Source organism: Rhinopithecus bieti, unplaced genomic scaffold (genome assembly GCF_001698545.2).
Source record: "Rhinopithecus bieti isolate Rb0 unplaced genomic scaffold, ASM169854v2 scaffold_11744, whole genome shotgun sequence".
Taxonomy (NCBI): Eukaryota; Metazoa; Chordata; class Mammalia; order Primates; family Cercopithecidae; genus Rhinopithecus; species Rhinopithecus bieti.
In genome coordinates, this window is record NW_016807094.1 from 517,816 (window position 1) to 526,404 (window position 8,589).

Genomic DNA, 8,589 nt, shown 5'->3' on the forward strand with positions numbered 1-8,589 from the left:
GTGGAGTTTCACCATGTTAGCCAGGGCAGTCTCGATCTCCTGACCTCGTGATCTGCCCACCTCGGTCTCCCAAAGTGCTGGGATTACAGGCATGAGCCACCGCGCCTGGCCGCTTCTCTGCCTTTTATACATATCTCTAGCTCACCCTCCCATTTCTAGTTCACTTGTTCCTCACTGTTGGAGGTACCTGGTGCCCCCCATTCCAGAGACTTTCCAAAGTTCTTAAAAATTCAGAGTTAAAAAGTTCCAGAGTATAAATATGCTTTGCCTCTTGGCTTATCTCTGGGCAAGTGCTGGGCTTTCTGTCTTTGTTTTCCAGATTCCAAAATTTGATTGCTATAATCTGCTCTCCTGATCTCTTTGACCCCATGGATGTTATCCATTTACAGGAATTGTAGTAGTGTTTAGGAGATGAAGATATACTGCATGCTTAACCTGAGTTTAGTCTGAAGTCTCTGCTTCACAAAACAAAACCATATTCATCTTCCAAGGTTGCTGAGCCCGATTCATTACTCTATAATGCACAATCATTGTTGGCATTGTTGGTTGTTCAGCAAATGTGTCTCCCTTTTTCTGGTCACCCCCTGTCTCCCAAGCCCTAGGGTGAGCCTATGACTCAGAGTGAACCCCAAATCTCGATACCAAAGGTAACCACTGATAGTATTTTTACAAGTTTCTTTCTCTCTCTTTCTATATATAGTCATGCACCATATAACAACATGTTGTTTTTCAGTGATGGATGGTAAATATATACAAGAGTGGTCCCATAAGATTATAATACTGTATTTTTACTGGACTTTTTCTGTGTTTAGATAGGTTTAGATACACAAATACTAACCACTGAGTTACAATTGCCTATAGTATTCAGCACAGGAACCTGCTGTTCATGTTTATAGCCTAGGAACAATAGGCTATATCATCTAGCCTTGGCGTGAAGTAGGTTATGCCACGTAGGGCTATGTAAGTCCACTGTATGGTGTTCACACAATGACAAAATTATTTAATAATGCATTTCTCAGAATGTATTCCTGTTAAGTAATCTGTGACTGTGTATACATATATACACATTTTTACATATATACATATATGTATAAATAAAACACATTTATGCATATATATTTATGTACTTATACATATATAAGTATAAATGAAGTAAACATATCTTACCAGCTATAATTACAACAACAATTACACTAAATGTCTACACCATTTTGCATTCTCTCCTTTTTTTTTGAGACAGAGTCTTACTCTGTCGCCCAGGCTGGAGTGCAGTGTCACGATCTCAGCTCACTGCAACCTCTGCTGCCCGAGTTCAAGCAATTCCCATGCCTCAGCTCCCACGAATATTTTTGATTATTTACTTAGGCTAGATTCCTAGATGTATACTAGATGAGAAGATACAGATGTTTTAAGGTTCTCGATTTGTATGGCCAAATTGATTTAAAGAGAAGTTGTGCCAATTTGCATATCTTGCAGTAGATGCCTATTTCAAAACATGCTCATCAACTTTGAGTATTATCTTTGAAAACCTCTTTGGTAAATTGATTCATCTGATTACTTCAAAGATGGTGTTGTGGAAGGGCCCTTACACAGAGACATAGTCCTGGCCTGGGCTACTAAACAACTCCTGGGCTGGCGCACGCATTCATGAGTTGTTCATTAAAGATGTCGGAACAGAGGATGTAGAATACCCTCCAACTGGGCATGGGGTGCTATTTTATTTTATTTTACCTTTTTATTTATTTTTATTTTTTTTTTGAGACAGAGTCTCACTCACCCAGGCTGGAATGCAGTGGTGCGATCTCGGCTCACTGCCACCTCTGCTTCCCAGGTTCAAGCGATTCTCATGCCTCAGCCTCTCGAGTAGCTGGGACTACAGGTGTGTGCCACCACAGTCAACTAATTTTTTAAAATTTTTAGTTTTTTTGTTTTTTTTTGAGACGGAGTCTGGCTCTGTCGCCCAGGCTGGAGTGCAGTGGCCTGATCTCAGCTCACTGCAAGCTCCGCCTCCCGGGTTTACGCCATTCTCCTGCCTCAACCTCCCGAGTAGCTGGGACTACAGGCGCCCGCCACCTCGCCCGGCTAGCTTTTTTGTATTTTAGTAGAGACGGGGTTTCACCGTGTTAGCCAGGATGGTCTCGATCTCCTGACCTCGTGATCCACCCGTCTCGGCCTCCCAAAGTGCTGGGATTACAGGCTTGAGCCACCGCGCCCGGCCAAAATTTTAAAAAATTTTAGTAGAGACAGAGTTTCACCATGTTGGCCAGGCTGGTCTCAAATTCCTGGCCTCAAACTCCTGGCCTCAAGTGATCTGCCTGCCTTGGCCTCCCAGAGTGCTGGGATTACAGGTGTGAGCCACTGCGTCCAGCCTGGGCATGGGTTCTATTTTAAAGAAGTTGTACCTGTGCCTTCAGAGTGCCTAACCCCAGGAGCAGATACTTGGAAAGCTCAACATGAAAGGCCTCTCCCTGACAGATGCAGAAATTCAGGTTTACAGTAGTTAAAGGAAAAAAAAACTTTCTTGGGGTCTCACAGTCACTTAGCAAAACTCCAGGAGAGCACGAATCATGTATCTCTTGTTTATACTGTTATCTTGTAGAAACAAATCATGAGCCCCTTTTAAACAGAAGGACAATATTGTTCGGAAAGATGAGTTTTCCCTTCAATAAGGGAACCAGAATTTCCATCTGGAAATGGCTTGCTGCCTGGATTTCTCAGACTAAGATTCAAGTCCCAAATCAGACTGCCTTTTGCTCTTGCCTGGTCTTTCCCACTTCCTAAGATCCTGGCACCCGAGCTGAGAAGGTTGAGTACTCCCAATGTTCCTTGAAACTTGTCTAATTTGAACGCACCTTCAGATTCCTTATACTTGACTTACTGTCAAAGTTTGGGAAATATTGTTTTAGATAATTGCATGAGGTGCAAAACAATGACTAGAGTGAGAATTAATGGCAGCCCATAAAGGGCATCTGCTGATGTAAATGAATGAGTGGTATGCTTGTAAAGTTCTGCTTTCTTTGGGTCCATTGTTTCTGAGAGCTGTAACAAGCTCAGTGTCCCTCCTAGTGTATGAGATAAGCAATTTCTTATGCTTGTCTTCTCACTGCTGTAGCTTATTGTTTAAGACCTTCTGTCTGCTCCCCGAAGCACAAACAGTAATGAAACTTGTTTTGCTAGTCACCAACAGCCTCTAGATGGTACCCAGCCCGCAAGGGACACTCAGTAAAGACGTGTGGAGTCAGGCTGTGGAGGTTTGGTTTAGAAGTCTCTGCTCTTTCAGGGCTCCACAGAACTTTCTCAGAAGAGAATTTCTTGAGGGCAGGCTTCTCTGGATTCCATGTGCCTCCCATCGTGTTGGGGCAGGGCGGTCTCCATGGGTAGGCATTGACAAGCTGGCATGGACGTGAAAGCAAATATCTTCTTGAGCCCTGGAGGGATGGCGCCCCATCTACAGAACTGAGGCACGAGGCAGTGGAGCTCCTTAGCTGGCCCTTCCTCTGATGTGCTGTCTGCATCCTGGAATCCCCAGCAGTCCAAGACCCCAAAGGGCTTTGAGCAGATCAGGAGGTGTTAAAACAATAGTGGCAACTATCCAGGAGACGCCATTTCTGACTTCACCCCTTGTTAATACACTTTTAATGGCAAGGGTCCCTCCTTCTCCTACCACGATAGGATTGTTACACATAAAACACATGAGTTGGCCGGGTGTGGTGGCTCACGCCTGTAATCCCAGCACTTTGGGAGGCCGAGGAGGGAGGATCACCTGAGGTCAGGAGTTTGAGAGCAGTCTGGCCAACATGGTGAAACCCCATCTCTCTTTTTTTTTTTTTCAGAGTCCATGAGGCATTTTATTTGTAAATGTATGTATTACATTCCTAGAAAAGAATCCCAGGATTTTCCCTCCTGTGTGTTTTCATCTTGCTTCTTCATGGTCCATGATGCCAGCTGAGGTTTTCAGTACAATGAAGCCAAACTGGCGGGATGGAAGCAGGTTATTCTGCCATTTTCTAGATCTTTGAGTTGCACATCAAATCTGGGGCTGATCACTCCACTCTTGTTTAGCCTGCCTGTAAGGTTCACAACAATTTCCCCAGCTCTGTGATCATCAATGATTTCAAATTCGCCAATGTAACCATGCTTCATCATCACAGTGAGAAACCGGACGATGACTTTGGAGCACGGCCTAATAAGCACCTGGCGTTTGCCTCTCTTTTTGGCATTGTTGATGCTCTTGGGAGCATCAGCCAGGACATTCATGCGCTCCATTGTGGTGGCGCGGAAAGATGGCAGAAAGGGCGTGAAACCCCATCTCTACCAAAAAATACAAAAATTAGCTAGGTGTGATGGCGCGTGCCTGTAGCCCCGCTACTTGGGTGGCTGAGGTGGGAGAATCGCTTGAATCCAGGAGGTGGAGGTTGCAGTGAGCCGAGAGTGCACCATCGCACTGCAGCCTGGGTGACAGAGTGAGACCCTGTCTCAAACAACAACAACAACAACAAAAAATCTCATATGTCTCTAGCTTTCATCTACCACATGAATAGTGTGATGAAATAAAAGGAAATATAGAAAATGAAAACATTCATCCATTGTTCTGTCACCAGAGCTTTTATTCTTCCAGGTTCTTTTCTGGCTTTGTTATATGTGATTGTACAGCAAAGATGATTTTCAGATTATTTAAGGGGCTTCACTTAATGTTAAATTAATAGAAAGACCAGTATAAAAAGGCATATGTGCAAAGATATTTGCTGCTGTTTATTTGTAGTGACAGAAGATGGAAAACACATTTTTAAAAATTGATAGTGGACAGGTGGAATAAATAATGGTCCACTCCTACCCTGGAGTATTAAGCAGCCATTATAGTCAATAAATTGGAGCTATTTATTGGATGGCAAGGAGGGATTCCTTCAGGGATTGGCGAGAGAGAAATGTGGAATTCAGAAACGTACATGTAGGATATTGATTTCACCTGTGTGAAATAAACAGCCAATCCTTCATCTCTCATTTATGTAAATGCATGTACATGTGTCTGTGAGATTATATAAGCACCAACAATATGAAAAGATACATACGGAGTTATTAACATAGATTACCGTGGGGTGGGGCTGAAGCCTGATGTGGGTGGCAGTGGTTGAGGGGAAAAGAGGAGCCAAGAAAAACAGGAAAGGAACAAAAAGAACGCAGACATTTTAATACATATGCATAAAATTGTGTGTGTGTGTATATGAATAAAGAAACTAAACAACAATTTAAGAACCAAAGAATCAATTAATTTGTTGAATACCACATCTACTTCCTAATTAGAAAGAGATTGCATGCACTAATATTCTGGCCTGTCAATTTTATGTGATCATAAAATAGATTTTAAATTTACTTTATGCTTAGATAATAATACAGCTATACAAATTAAAACTGACAACCAAAAGAAAACATTTTAAAAAAAGGTTAGATCACAGTCCTTTGCAGCGGGTCGTGTCAAATAGCTTGGGGGAGGGCAGAAATTAATCTGAGGCTGAACTTCCAGCGTGAACTTGGAGGGATCCTCCACCCGCCCCTGGTCTCTGTGACTTTCAGTTTCTTCGTCCGTACATTTAGGGGTATCAGTATTTACCTGAAGGAGTTTGAGGAATAAAGGAGACAAAGGGTGGATAAAACACACAGTACGTACCCCCAAAACATTGTTTTGTTCCTTCCCTCTCTTGTGACAATTTTTAATGTTGCCCAACCTGGTATTGCCTGATTCGATTCTGGCAGCAAGGCTGCAGACAGGCAGCTGTGTTCTGCTTCCTAAAGCTGAGCTGGAGAAAACGCCTCCTCCCTTCCTGCTCCCTGCAAGGCCTCCTCGCTGTCTCCGCACACCTGACTCATCCCATTTTACAGGTGAGGAAATTGAGGCTCAGGGAGTCTGAGCGACTTACTCAAGGATGCATGACTAGTAGGTGGGGTGTCCGAATGCCCCGCACCCCCAACCCTGTGCCGCCTCTGCATAGATCTTCCCTGGTGAGCAGATCCCTGGTCTCGTTGGACTTGATCAGGCTTGCAGAGAAGGTGGGTGCTAGCAGTAGGTCAGTGAATTCAGTCCAAGTCCACTTACAGGCTGCTCTGGGCCAGGCATTGTTCTGGGAAGGTGGGGGCAGGGTGGGGATACAGTGATAAGTCAGGAGGCACCTTGGCCTTAAATAAGACACTTACTTACAGCACCTACACAGGCAATGGTGCTTTTTGTCCTCCTTCTCCTAGAGGTGCCTTTGGTGTGTGAGGGGATGGGCAGTGCCCCTGCTGGCTGAGCTCTTTCTCAATGGCTGGGCCTTGGCTGATGCTTCCTCTCTCCCTCCGTCTCTTCTATGTAAGGGAGTGGGGACTGAGCTGTGAACCTACAGAGGCTTAAACAGTGACTGGTGTTTGCCCTATCTGCCCACATGGCCACAAGAATTGCAGCCTTAGTGAGTTCTCTACAGTGAGAATAACCACCCCCCACCCACCGCCAGGAGCAGATCTGCCTGGGCTTGAACCCAGTCCCATTTCCTCCCTGCCTTAATGTTGTTCTGAGGATTAGAAGACATGATGAAGTTAAGATCTGGCCCCTGGTAAATCTTCAATACAAGTTAACCTTTGGTGGAATGAGACTGTAAGAGGGTATGTTTTACCTCTAAGCTAGCTCAAGGGGATGACTGCTAAACTGGTTCTGTTCTGTTCTACAGAACAAGAGACTTGACTCAGGGGTTTCATTGTCATACTTACCTTCTCTAACACCACCAGCACCACCATCACCACCCTCATCATCACCACTCCCACCATCATGACCACCACCACCATTACCACCATAATCATCACTATCATTACCACCACCACCAGGACCACCAATACCCCCCCCACCACCACCACCATCACCACCACCAACATCCCCACCATCACCATCACCACCCCCACAACCACTACCATCACCACCATCACCACCACCATTACCATTACCACCATCACTACCATCACCACCACCATTACCACTACCATCACCACCATAATCACTGNTACCATCCCCACTACCATCACCACCATAATCACTGCCATCATTACCATCATCACCACCACCCCTACCAACACTACCACCACCACCATCATCACCACCATTACCACTACCACCATCCCTACCATCACCACCACAGTCACCACCACCACCACCAATGCCATAATTACCACCATCACCACTGCCACCACCACCACGACCACCATCACCATCATTCTCACTGCCACCATCCCTACCATCACCACCACAATCACCACCACCACCAATAATGCCATAATTACCATAATTACCACCACCACCACTGCCACCACCACCGCCACCACCACCACCACCACCATCACCACCACCATCCCTACCATCACCACCACAATCACCACCACTAAACCAATACCCCCACCACCATCACCCCACCATTACCACCACCACCACCAACACCCCACCACCGAAATCACCACCCTCACCACCACCCTCACCATCCTTGCCACCATTAACACTACCACCATCACCACCCCACCACCACCATCACCCCACCCCACCCACTACCAGCATCATTACCACCATTATCACTGCCACCATCCCTACCATGACCACCACAATCACCACCATCATTACCACCATCACCACCTCCATTACCACCATCACCACCACCACCATCACCACCGCTACCTCCAGTACCTCCAACACCCCCAGCACCATCACTTCCTTTCCCTCAATTACTCCTCTAGTTCTTTGAAGGGAGTGTTGTCCATATGGGTTAAGTTAGACGGGAGCAAACAAAGTCTTGGGACACACAGACATCACTCAAGCTGGGACAGTCAAAGGACAGATGCGGCCGGGCGCGTGGCTCAAGCCTGTAATCCCAGCACTTTGGGAGGCCGAGACGGGTGGATCACGAGGTCAGGAGATCGAGACCATCCTGGCTAACACGGTGAAACCCCGTCTCTACTAAAAAATACAAAAAAAAAAAAAAACTAGACGGGCGAGGTGGCGGGCGCCTGTAGTCCCAGCTACTCAGGAGGCTGAGGCAGGAGAATGGCGTAAACCCAGGAGGCGGAGCTTGCAGTGAGCCGAGATCCGGCCACTGCACGCCAGCCTGGGCGGCAGAGCGAGACTCCGTCTCANTATGTGCCACATTTTCTTAATCCAGTCTATCATGAATGGATATTTGGGTTGGTTTCAAGTCTTTGGTATTGTAAGACTTTTTTTTTTTTTTTTTAATGAAAAAGCCATCCCCAGGCTGGATACTACAGCTCTGTTCCTGCCTCCCCCTTTCAGCTTCAGCTGTTTCTTTTGGGATTTGTCTCCTTCCTTCTAAATAACAACAGGCTTTACCCTGTTATTATTTGATTTTTCTGCTTTAGTTTTTATTGGCTTGACTTCTGGCTGTGAAGGATGAGGATGTAGATGTGTTAGACAGCATTGCCCTCCTCATTTCTTTTTTTAAATCCCTTCTTCCCACCTTCTCAATATATTCATATTTTTGTTAGATAAATGTTTACATTATTATGACTATTTAAATGTTATTCATAGTCATACCATATATTATACTATATTACATTTTATGTTAT

The 8,589-nt window shown here is 45.3% G+C and overlaps 1 pseudogene; it reads right to left on the bottom strand.

The window, feature by feature from the left end:
- Positions 1 to 3,173: 3,173 nt before the first annotated feature.
- LOC108534729 (40S ribosomal protein S15a pseudogene) lies at positions 3,174 to 4,266 on the bottom strand (annotated as a pseudogene).
- Positions 4,267 to 8,589: the final 4,323 nt, after the last annotated feature.